General features: G+C 41.8%; 1 protein-coding gene across 4 annotated transcripts in view; it reads right to left on the minus strand.

Moving 5' to 3' along the window:
• TFPI (tissue factor pathway inhibitor) overlaps window positions 1-12,828 on the minus strand; it is a gene marked incomplete at its 5' end in the record, with an annotated part of 56,737 nt that overhangs the window by 17,677 nt on the left and 26,232 nt on the right. The gene's annotated exons all lie outside the window — the stretch shown is intronic.

Consider the following 12,828-nt stretch of genomic DNA (forward strand, 5'->3'; position numbering starts at 1 on the left):
CTCCTCTGAGATTTAAAACAGAATAATTTTTTTTTCTAGCAAGAGCCAGGTTTAGATGTGGTTCTCCAAGAATGGTACTAACATGGATTCGAGTCTCCATGTACACGTGGTCCAATCACAGCAATTGTTCAGCTGTTGCAGCACAGCTGCGCGTATTAGCAGGGCACCCAAGAACTTGGATTGTCTTTAGACCCTTTGTTGTGGTGCAAGGTGTCTGGGGAAGCTCCTTGTGCCCTCTCCCTTTCCCCCATTCACACGCATGCAGGGATGGGCACAATATATCTCAATATTTTCAAAGTGCTGATCCTATCCGTTCCACTGATAGTACAAAATAAGCTCAATATTATTTGTTTTAAAAGTGCCCTTCCTTCAACCCATGGTTACATTTAAGAACTGGGATATTTGACATAAAAAATGAATTCTCACTTGACCCACTGGCATACTGTCTAGGAATTTGAAGTTCATTCATTTTAGAGTTGCATAAACTCCAAGGTATTTTCCATTTTGCTCCCATAATCAAATCCCAGTATTGGAGCCTGAGCCGAAGCCCATAGAAGTCGTCAATGGAAAGATTCTCAGTGGACAGATTTAATGTAGAATTGAATCCCCCTCTTTGAAATAGTCACTGGACTACAATGTGCTAAACATAGAACAATACACAGAGATCTGTTAAAATGAGACTACCTCAGCTGATTTAACGTTATGTTACAGTGTTGAAAAAAGCTTGCAAATCCTTGTTACATTAATATAAAACAAATTCTTGGATGCTAAATCCAAGGTCTGTAGTTTAAAATACTGAATTTGTCAACATTACTCATTAGAAAAAAATTCTAAATATACTTCATATTTCAATAGAAAAACATGATGCTAATATACATCCAAGAAGCCTCCAGCCCTGGAAAGATTCTCCAGTTACAGTATGTGTTAAGTATTAGGTACATTCCATTCTTAGGACTATCAGCTTTGAAAAAAATATTTGCATCAAAGTAGTACATTTGAATTAGAGCTGGGTGAATTGTGGGAAGTATTCTTGAACATGTTCACTCAGTCCAAATTGTGACTTGAACTGACCATGTTTGTTCATCCATGAACATTCAAGCAAATCCCTTGTTTACATGAACACTACAGGGAGGAAACTTTCATTTGTAACCATGCACAAACATTCACCTCAGAATTACTCACTTTAGGTCATCTAATCAGCGATCAAAACCTGTGACTTTATGAAAAGTTTGTGAATGCATAGGCCCAAATCTATTTGTGCAAACTATTTGTCAGACAATTTTGAACAACAAATAAATCTGGAAAAACCACGATAAACCAATTCATAGGCAAAGTCTGAATGTAACAATCTCTGCCATGGTTATCAGCAAGAATTGAAGCTGAGATTGTCAAAAGCAAAGCACAGACCTCTACCACTAGATCTAGAGGTGTAACTATAACCAGGTAGCAGAAACAGGCTCTTATCCTGTGTGGGGACCAGCCACTTAAAAGGAGAAAGCATGTTACAAACTGAGAAAACAGGGAAAAATCACTTCTCTTAATGCCCCCTTTATGTTCTTCTTCCAGGCCCATTTCCAACCTTCCTTCCACCTTCAGTTAACCGCCTCCTTTCCTGTAAGTTCCTTCTTATAACCTATTCCTTCAAGGTTGCTTATAAGCTATGCTGCAATCAATTTAACCAATTTTAACTAAATAAAAGTTCATCTCTCTGTATATACATGCTAGTTTCTCATGTGACCACATAACCCTACTGTGCTCAGACTCAGCTTGTCCCCATCCCCTGACATAGCAATTTTCTCCTGTTCTTCTTAACTAAAGCTCCACCTGCAATTCACTGCCTGCAGTGGGCTGCTTCATGGGGCTTTGCCAGGATGCAGCAGTTCATCTCAGGCAACAAATTGCAGAATAGGGGGCCTCAGTAAGGAAACTGTTCAGGAAGGGACTCCATCTTTATTTGCTCTGTGAAATCACCATATACACATTTAGTGCCATACAAACAACTCATCGAGCTCATTTCCATGTATCATAGTAGCAGGTTTCCAACTTACTTCTTACATTCTGTTTGGTATTTTTATATAAAAATTTAATAAGCTAAAAAAAGCCACTGATGCTAGAGTAGGTGTAATTGACACATCCACTGTGCCTTTAGTGATGTGCATCCGGAAAGAGGGTAGACAGTGGCACAGCTGCTGCTCTTCATTGGAGATTACTGCCAAAAGGAAGCAGCATTAATTTACAAAGTTAAGGTGTCACAGGCCAATGAATCACATGCTTTATGAATCAGGACATTCCCCGGACACATCCCCACCCTAACTGTACTATTCTCTTTTTGCAAGATTCTAGCCCCCTTCAGATCACCAGTGGCAGAGGGCAGTTTACAGCTTCTTTCCACTGCTGCAGGTTTTAGGATGAATCTGACCCAATGTCTGACCCCGGCTAAGATAAATAAAAGGGAATCGAGAACACCCTATAAGAGAACACCATTGAAGTGTTGACTTCAGACATAATTTTAATAGTCTTTTTTTAGTTCCTCTTGAATATGATTAATAATAAACATTTCTATAGTATCATAACTTTCCATGGCTCTTCATTTATAGAGGTTCTCATAAGTACTTACCTTCTGGCACTGGTTTTTATTGCACTTCATCCTAACAGTAACTTCTCTTTCTGGGCAGTCTTTGACATATTTGTTCTTTTGAAAGCATCATGCCATAATTTCATTTTGGACTTTTAAAACTATCAGGACAGCAGAATCAATATGAAGTTCCACTGTGATGCATTCTCCTTCTTCCCCCGGGATAATCCAGGTGGCATCATTTTAAAAAATTATTCCTCAAAGACAACAAAAACACAGTGAAGTGACCATCTTTCATTGAACATATTTCTGGCCCTTCCTGTTAGCAGAAGCTTGTGCCTTATTGTAGTGAGGCAGTGTGGTTCCCCGCCGCCCAGGAAAGGGATAAGCCCCTCCCACACCAGAGTGGGCGGAGCCAGTGAATCCTGCGTCTGTCCCCCAGAGGTCAAGGTGCAAGACAGACGTATAAAAGCCTGACCCCAGAACTCACTCAAGGAGCAGCTGCTGGAGAGGTCAGACGCCACCAGCCTAGCTCATGGTTGGGAAACCCTGACGACCTATGGCGGATCCGAGGACTGGCCTGTCCTGCCAACACCCGAGGCTGACCAGAGCCCGGAAGAGCTGCCCAGCCTGCCCCTCGCCAGTTACCTAGAGGATTCCATGGTGTTTGACCCCCCTGGAGGAGACCATCTGGACTCAGGTACCACCAGAGGGGAAGTTCGGAAGTAGCCCGGGGGCAGCTGACCCTAGTCTGGCTGCAGCACCACCAGTGCCTATGTCAGTGTGTTGCGGCCAGGATCCCCACTGACTCAGCAGCAGGCCATCTGCCGCTACTAGGACCCCAGTCTGGGATGCAGGGGAGTGGGTGGGCCTGCAGCCCCCCCTGCCACCCAGCTTGTGGGTGTAAGTCTCCCCCTCTCCCAGGCCCTTCAGAGCCAAGAGCCTGGGCTTGTTGTTTACCTGTCTGGGCTCAGCACCTGCCTGAGGGCCTGAACCATTGATTCTTGTTTGCCCTGCCCTGACCCCGGGCCTCAGCCTGCTAATTACATAAACTGTTGCTTAGCTCCTTGACTCGCTATTGCCCGATGACCACGGACGGGGTGCGAATGACTGTCTGTGTTTGCCTCTATTGCTGCTGCGGCGAGAGACTACCGTGGACAGGCTAATTCCCCATCAGCAACTGGAAGAAAGTAGTGAGGCGGTATGGTTTCCCACCGCCCTGGAAAGGGGCAAGCCCCGGCCAAACCCCCTCTACACTTATGTATAACCCCACAACCTTTCTATTTTCTGGATGGTAACATCAGACTGTTTCACTACAGTCTACTTCCCCACATTGATTGCAAGTTTCATGCCAGAACATAAGAATGGCCCTACTGGGTCAGACCAAAGGTCCATCTAGCCCATTATCCTGTCTTCTGACCGTGACCAGTGCCAGGGGCCCCAGAAGGAATGAACAGAACAGGTAATCATCAAGTGATCCATCTCCTGTCACTCATTCCCAGCTTCTGGCAAACATTCCTGCCCATCTGGCTCATAGCCATTGATGGACCTATCCTCCATCAATTAATCTAGTTCTTTTTTTTTTAACCCTGTTATGGTCTTGCCTTCACAACATCCTCTGGTAAGGAGTTTCACAGGTTGACTGTGCATTGTGTGAAGAAATACTTCCTTTTATTTGTTTTAAACCTGCTGCCTATTAATTTCATTTGGTGACCCCTAGTTCTTGTGTTATGAGAAGTAATAAACAACACTTCCTTATCTACTTTCTCTACTCCAGTCATGATTTTATAGATCTCAATCATATTTCCCCTTAGCCGTCTCTTTTCCAAGCTGAAAAGACCCAGTCTTATTAATCTCAACTCATATGGCAGCTGTTCTATACACCTAATAATTTTTGTTGCCCTTTTCTGAACCTTTCTCAATTCCAATATATCTTTTTTGAGATTGGGCGACCACATCTGCACACAGTATTCAAGATGTGGGCGTACCATGGATTTATATAGAGGCAACATGATATTTTCTGTCCTATTATCTATCCCTTTCTTAATTATTCCTAGTATTCTGTTTGCTTTTTGGACTGCTGCTGCACATGGAGTGGATGTTTTCAGAGAACTATCCACAATGACTGCAAGAGCTCTTTCTTGAGTGTGAACAGCTAATTTAGACCCCATCATTTTATATGTGTAGTTGGGATTATGCTTCCCAATGTGCATTACTTTGCATTTATCAACATTAAATTTCATCTTCCATTTTGTTGCCCAGTTACCCGGTTTTGAGAGATCCTTTTGTAACTCTTCGAGGTCTGCCTGGGTCTTAACTATCTTTAGTAATTTTGTATCATCTGCAACTTTGCCACCTCACTGTTTACCCCTTTTTCCAGATCATTTATGAATATGTTGAATATGACTGGTCCCAGAACAGACCCCTGAGGGACACCACTATTTACCTCTCTCCACTCTGAAAACTGACCATTTATTCCTACCCTCTGTTTCCTATCTTTTAACCAGTTACCAATCCATGAGAGAACCTTTCCTCTTATCCCATGACCGCTTACTTTGCTTAAGAGCCTTTGGTGAGGGACCTTGTCAAAGGCCTTCTGAAAATCTAAGTACACTATATCCACTGCATCCCCTTTGTTGACCCCTGCAAAGAATTCTAGTAGACCGGGAGTCATGATTTCCCTTTACTAAAACCATGTTGACTCTTCCTCAATAAATTATGTTCATCTATATGTCAGACAATATTGTTCTTTATTATAGTTTCAAGCAGTTTGCCTAATACTGAAGTCAGGCTTACAGGCCTGTAATTGCCGGGATCACCTCTGGAGCCCTTTTTAAAAATTGGCTTCACATTAGCTATCCTCCAGTCATCTGGTACAGAAGCTGATTTAAATGATAGGTTACAGACTACAGTTAGTAGTTCTGCAATTTCACATTTGAGTTCCTTCAGAACTCTCGGCTGAATACCATCTGGTCCTGGTCACTTATTGCTGTTTAATTTATCAATTTGCTCCAAAACCTCCTCTAATGATACCTCAATCTGGGTCAGTTCCTCAGATCTGTCACCAAAAAAAGAACAGCTCAGGTTTTGGAATCTCCCTCACATCGTCAGCCATGAAGACCGATGCAAAGAATTCATTTAGTTTCTCCACAATGGCCTTATGGTCCTTGAGTGCTCCTTTAGTACCTTGATCGTCCAGTGGCTCCACTGGTTGTTTAGCAGGCTTCCTGCTTCTGATGTACTTAAAAAAAATTGCTATTACTTTTTGAGTCTTTGGCTAACTGTTCCTCAAATTCTTTTCTGGATTTCCTAATTGTATTTTTATACTTCATTTGCCAGTGTTTATGCTCCTTTCTATTTTCCTCGCTAGGATTTAACTTCCATTTTTTAAAAGGATGCCTTTTTGCATCTCACTGCTTCTTTTACTTTGTTTAACAATGGTGGCTCTTTTTTGGTTCTCTTACTATGTTTTTAAATTTGGGAAATAAATTTAAGCTGAGCCTCTGTTCTGGCAGAATCTTCAGTTTTTGGCATGTGATCTCTACTCTTCTGGCACAAAACAGGAAAGATTTATTGTGACTGTACAGCTCTGGACTTATTTCATTAACAGCCAGTTCAATAGTTTCTCTTGCTATTGGTTCTACCATATTACCCAAATATACTGCTGAGTTAATTTCTCCTGTGTAAGCTAACAACATTTCTGAGTAGCTTTGCTCTGCAATCAGGCACAGAATCATCCACCGTAGGTATTTTCCAATACAAGAAAAATGAGACAGCTTTTCTAAGATGGATATATAGGACACTGAACTGAGAATTAGGACCTGTGTGTAATTCTACTCATAATCAGTACAAATTGAACAAACATGAAAATTGCCTTTAAAAGTAATTTACTCCTCTGCCAAGTTTGTATTTCCCTTTCTTTATCTCTCTGTTGCAGAGGTGGATTTAGAGTAAAACACAGGGTGCCCTGGCATGGGGTCCCCCAACGACAGGGGCCCCCAAGGCTGGGCAGCTGTGGAGGCAGAAGCTTGGTCCTGATGGCTCCTGCTGCAGGCTCCGCACCCAGCGGCAGCCAAGCTCCCCACACCCCCGCTTCTTATTTTGTTAGTAGTAAATGACTCCCTGGCTGTTCTCCCTCTTATCTTAGCTGGCTCAGAAATTTTGTATTCTTAGCCTACTGACCTATTTACTTATATTTAGCACAAACCTTCCATTTTCAGCCTAATAATTAATTTACCTCCCTAATCCTATCTTCTAAGAAATAAGGCCTCCCTCATCTGCTTAATTACTTATGTCATGTCAGGCCTTTGTTCAGTGCTTGCTCCAAAGCATCTTTCATTTCTGGGGTTTATGTGAGAGGTCCATGGAAGATGCATGCACATCCCATTATTGCTGAAGTGCTGTGGCAGTGGACATTTCATGGGTATCTCTTAGGTGTTTGTTTATTTCTGATACATTTCTCTTTTAAACAAGCATTTCTCATTTTGCGAATTTTCTTTAATTCCTAAATTTAAAATATTAACAACAAACATTTGTTTGCAGCATAGATATATCTGTGTTGAAACACTGGCAACATTAAGATGTATTTAAGCAGTTAAAATAATGCTGAGATATTATAGTTGGAGCACCAGATTCAACAATAAGATCCAGTTCTACTGAATCATGCTGGAGAAACTAGATTAACTAGCCCGTTAACCTGGGTTTATGGTTAACTGGCACTGAAGGTGAATTTTGGCCATAAAGCCATTGTATCTGGCCCCTATACTACCTGTCACCTTCCTAGTTACTGGTGTAGAGAAGGCACAACAGATGCTCCTATATTGTGCCCATCCCTGTCTGCAAATTCAGCCCCGTTGGTCCATTAGCATCTGCCACAGAGCTGCTGTTAGGTTACCTACTAGGTATCTTAAATAGGCCTGAGGCCAGACCTATACACAGTGGGTCAGATTCTCAACTGATTCCATTTCAGTCTATGAAACTATGCCAATTTACCCCAGCTGAGATTCTGGCATGGGGGGATTGGATCAGAAGACAGCAAAGATTAGTTTTATACCACCTTTAAAAGCTTTACCAGGATTTGCCCCAACACCTTTTGCCTTTGGAGTTTAGGGAGCTGCCCTCTTCTTCCTGCCTCAGACTGTCTCTAACAACCCAACTGCATTAGATTGAGGAGAAAAGAACCATGTGGTGAGATCGAGTTCCTCCCATGGAACCTTACTGATTACACATGCACATGACTCCTGTAAAATCTTCACCCTTGATTCATTATGTATCAACCTTTCTTTCCTTACTCGTATCTCCTCTATCATGCTGGACCATTCCAAGTGACCAGAGGGTTACATGTTGGCATGAGGTACATGCAAGAGACTTCCCTACCCTGGACCTGGTATCAGAAGAGGAGAGAGAAAATGCTTTGGTGTTCCAGCTGATTCCCAAGTCCTGATGACAACGGAAATGTGCCAAGTGTCAGTCTGGTGGAGAGAAAACATGAGGCTAATCCTCACATTCCAAAATCATGACCTTTTTAGCATCAAAAACAAATCAAGAAAGGAGTTTTGTTTGCTATTCTGATATATGTGCTTTGTGTTCTTGAGTAGCACAAATCCCCATGACTACAAACATATTTTTCTAATCAAAAAGTTGTATGCCATTGTACAACTGATAAAGACTCCTTTAAACAAATGTTTTTCCCTTTGGATAATTTTGGTGGAGAATAAAGATTTTTTTTTAGGATAAATACTTACATGGCTTTTGATTTTCAATGGCTCCAATTATAACTGAGTTTGTATGGGTTTCTTTTATGAAAGCTTAATAAATATTGAAAATAATTTCTGGATTGGTTGCTTACAGGATAAATTAAATTAAACTCCTGACACAAATTTATGAATATGACCCTAAAGGAGGAATTTTGGTCTAGAAATCCCAATGGTAGTTAAATATACAAGATCTATGCCAAATAGGAATGATACACTTTGACTAATTTATATTTTTCTTTTTAAAATTTACATTAATATTACATAAGTTGTAATGAAAAATAGTATTAGTTATTTGTGATTCAAAGACACGTTTGTTACAGAAATATATGATGATAACCAATATGCATTTATGGGGGCCAGGGACTCATCTGCTTTGTGGAGCACAAAATCTTTCACATAATCTTCACTTAGGTTTTGATGTATCTAAGCACTTACGCGTGTGTTTGACTTTAGGCAGCAAAGTCATTCCATTGACTTTAAGCCTATGCTTTAGTGCTTTCCTGAATCAGACTTTTAGCAAATTAAAAAAAGAACTCCATAAATATTCCACAGTGAACCCATAAGATTTAATTCTATGTAGGACAAATAGCTAAAGAGATTGACGGGGCAGTCTGGAGCAGCCAAGAAAGGAAAGATAAGAAGTGGGAATGGACTTGGATGTGATTACTCATGCTGGCTTTGTGTACTGGATCAAGAGATTCCAGGTTTCATGTTCACCGGAGTTGAACTCCTGTCCTGGCTGGATTTCCTGCCAACAACAATCTCCCTCCTACATCTGGAAGTTTCTTAAAATGATTATTTTAAAAAACAAGGCTAAAAAAAACATTTGAATTGTACAGTATTATTGTAGGCTAATGAACATCCAAATAGGTAGGGAAAAACCCCATAGAAATCTGTATTTAAAAGGAATAGAGGAAAAAAACAACTTTGTAAAGGCCTTTGATAAACTGTATTAACTTCTACAAAAAATAATTCTGGGCACATGGCTGCAAAAATACCAACTACTATCTGCACTGCAGGAAAAGGAAATTCAAAAGATGATGTAAAGACTGTATACCCCTCCTCAACCCATTCAGAAGTGATTCTCCAGTGGGGTTACTGAGCTCAGTTAGAACTGGGGTAGATTGGCACAGCTTCATTGAGCTCAGTAGAATCACATTTGTTTGAATGTAGCTTTCAGTGTCTACAAGAAAAGCATCTTTCTGAATTTATTCAGCCTGTTCTTTCACACTCTGAAATGCTGATTAATGCTACCTTAATTGCTATAGAATCTTCGGTGGCTCCAGCATCATGGGTATCTCATCTGTCACATATTAGCATATCATTATTTTTGGTACATCATTTTTACACACACTTGCTGCTGGCTGAACTTCAGTTTTTAATCTCAATGACACCAGGGTAAATACAGGGCAAACTACTCATCTGAAACCCCTAGATTTAGAACAGATTTAGGCTGCTTTCCGCTGTTGCAACTTCACTTTTAGAGGAATTTCTGCCTTGGAGGCTCAGTTCTGAGTCTGAGCAGAAGCCAATAAAACAGAGTCTTAAACTAGTCCATTGTCCAGAAAGCTACACTGAAAGATCTGCTGATGGAAGGGTTAGTAGTGACACAGTCATTATCATTGTCACAGATCATTGTTGAAATTTTGCAGTGAAATTTCTATGTCATCAGAGGTAGCTTAGTGTGCGACATGACAGCTTCAAAGCAGAATCCTCATAAAATAGAATAATTTTAAAAAATTATAATTAAACCCACATTGGTTCTAAAATTTGAAATTCAAACATTTGACCTGATAGGAAATCAGACAGTTTGCAGTGGGGTAGGGGATGTTCTAGTGGGCTAAATGTAGGACTAAGTTCGATAATACAATAGACTGGTGCAGACTGATCAGAAAAAAGGTGTAAGTGGTTAATGATGTAAGTTGCACTGATTTGGCATTCAGTGAGTGTACAAAATGAGTACAACTGTCTGGGAGAATCCAAGGACGCAGTAGGTGGCAACGGAATTAGCAGGAGGGTGGTAAAATAACTTAATCTTCATGTGAGTTGCTTGTCTGTTAATTTCTGCCCCCTCAACATGTATATTGCCCACCCACTGAATGCAAAATTGGTGCAAGGTATACTATTGATATGTATATCTGTTAACATACTTCAGCACATATGTCATTCTTAAACTCAGGCTTCCATGAGAGTTCCTTCTTTTTAGTTGACCTTGCTTACTGAATTTAGCCCACTACTTCAGACCAGTTAGGCCTCAAACACCCCATTAGATAGGAATCCTCACCACCATATGACAGATGGGGAAACTAAATCAAAGAGCAGTTAAATGACTTCCCCATGGTCACACAGCAAATCATTGGAATAAAATCCAGGTTCTTAATCCTATGCCTACCCCCACTATTCATTAAGGAAGCAATATACCTTGTTACTTTTGAAACAACAATCCCTCATCTGTAATCCTGGCTTTGACCCAAATTCATTCTATGGAGGTGACTAAGTGTTAAACTCTCTACCTTTATTTCCCTACCTGTAATAAAGAGGTAATAGAATATTTATTTATGGTACCTAGTTCCTGGGAGGATTAGTTAATGTTCGCAAACTATGAGGAGAAGCACTCTATACAGTAAGTGCTAAGTATCAGCAAGAAACATTTTAGCCCTTGAGGTGACCTGCACACCTGCTCTCTTATCTCTTCTCCCCTCTCATCATTCTACACTTAGAGGGAAAATAGGCACATTAAGAAGCTGTTTGGGATTGGGCTAGTGACATGGCTCTTAGCCAGGGTGGGCAAACTTTTTTGACTGAGGGCCACATCTGGGTATGGAAATAGTATGGCGAGCCATGAATGCTCACATAATTGGGGGTTGGGGTGTGGGAGGGTGTGAGGGCTCCGGCTGGGGGTGCGGGCTCTGTGGTGGGTTCAGAAATGAGGAGTTCAGTGTGCAGGAAGGGGCTCCGGGCTGGGGCACAGGGTTGGGGTCTGGGGGAGTAAGGGTTCCAGCTGGGGGTGTGGGCTCTGGGGATGAGGGTTTGGGGTGCAGAAGGGTGCTCTGGGCTGGGACCGAGGGGTTCAGATGGCAGGAGGGGGATCAGATCTGGGGCAGGAGGTTGGGGCGTGGGAGGGGGTCGGGGTGCAGGCTCCGAGCGGCACTTACCTCAAGCAGTTCCCAGAAGCAGTGGCATGTCCAGCCTCCGGCTCCTAAACGGAGGCGCGGCCAGGCAGCTCCGCTCACTGCCCCGCAGCTCCGCTCGCTGCCCCATCCAGAGGCGCTGCTCCTGCAGCTCCCATTAGCCGCGGTTCCCTGATCCCACTCCCCTACTGGAGCACCGGAGCGGGGCAAGCCCTGGACCCTACTCCCCAGCAGGTGCTTGAGGGCCAGAATAAAATATCTGAAGGGCCAGATGCAGCTCCCGGGCTATAGTTTGCCCACCCCAGCTCTTGGCAGCTTTTATATGGACACAGACACATTTAGGATGTCATCTAGGGCCCACAGAAATCAAGAGAAAGACTCCCATTGACTTCACTGGGCTTTGGGTCAGGCCTTAGTGACAGACTCCGAATTAATAGACATGACTGGTGATGGAGAAGAAAACAGATTGCCCTTTGCATCTAGCATGTAACACAGACACAGCACAATGCTGTGAACTGCGTCTTCTTAAAGCTGCAGCATCTCTGGGTCAGAACAGCAGAAAAGGGTCTTTTGAATTCTTATTGTGAACTAGTTTCTAAATGATTTTCCAGAATTAAGTATTTTTTTTATGAGATAAATTTTTTTGCCAAGCATAAAGGTGACACATACTATTCCCAGGAGGTCAGTTTTTATCCTGCAATTCTGGCCTGATGCCTAGACTACATCAGCATATTTCCAGAGATATGAGGAGGCCTGTTACAGGGGCATGCTTTGAACATGGTGAGGACAAACAAAATGACACTTACTGACGTTTGCACAGAAACCTATCAGAAGGGCCCTCAGATTGTTTCACAGAAAGACAAGACAGCTTAGTTATGAATCTATCTCAAATGGTCTGTGCAGTTCTCAGCCTAGGAATGACTTAATCCCTTATGTCAGTGGGTTTCCTGGGCCCATTACTATTTAATGCCATATTTTGCAATTGGGCAACAGAGGGTTTGTGACTAAAAGTCGATTTCTGTTAAGGACACAGGATTAGATGAATCCTTTAATCTTAATGGATTCATACATCATTTGTATGAAACTGTAGTAGATCCTCCTTACACAATATTCAGTTTAGTATCAAGTTCAGACAAAGCGATACTTCCCAACCACAAATTGCTGACATCTATGAGAGATAAACAAGGAAATAGGGGATATACCACCATCACATCAAAATGACTTCTGTGATTGATATGAGATTTTAATATGCTGTATGAGGAGTTTTCCTAATTATGTTGAACTTAAGGTGTAATTTTTAAAGGTGTGGCACACCTACAGGCCCTTTGGAAGTGAGCAGGAGGTTTAGGTGTTCAGTTCTTACAAA

Source organism: Lepidochelys olivacea (genome assembly GCF_965140295.1).
Source record: "Lepidochelys olivacea isolate rLepOli2 genome assembly, chromosome: 11".
Classification (NCBI taxonomy): Eukaryota; Metazoa; Chordata; order Testudines; family Cheloniidae; genus Lepidochelys; species Lepidochelys olivacea.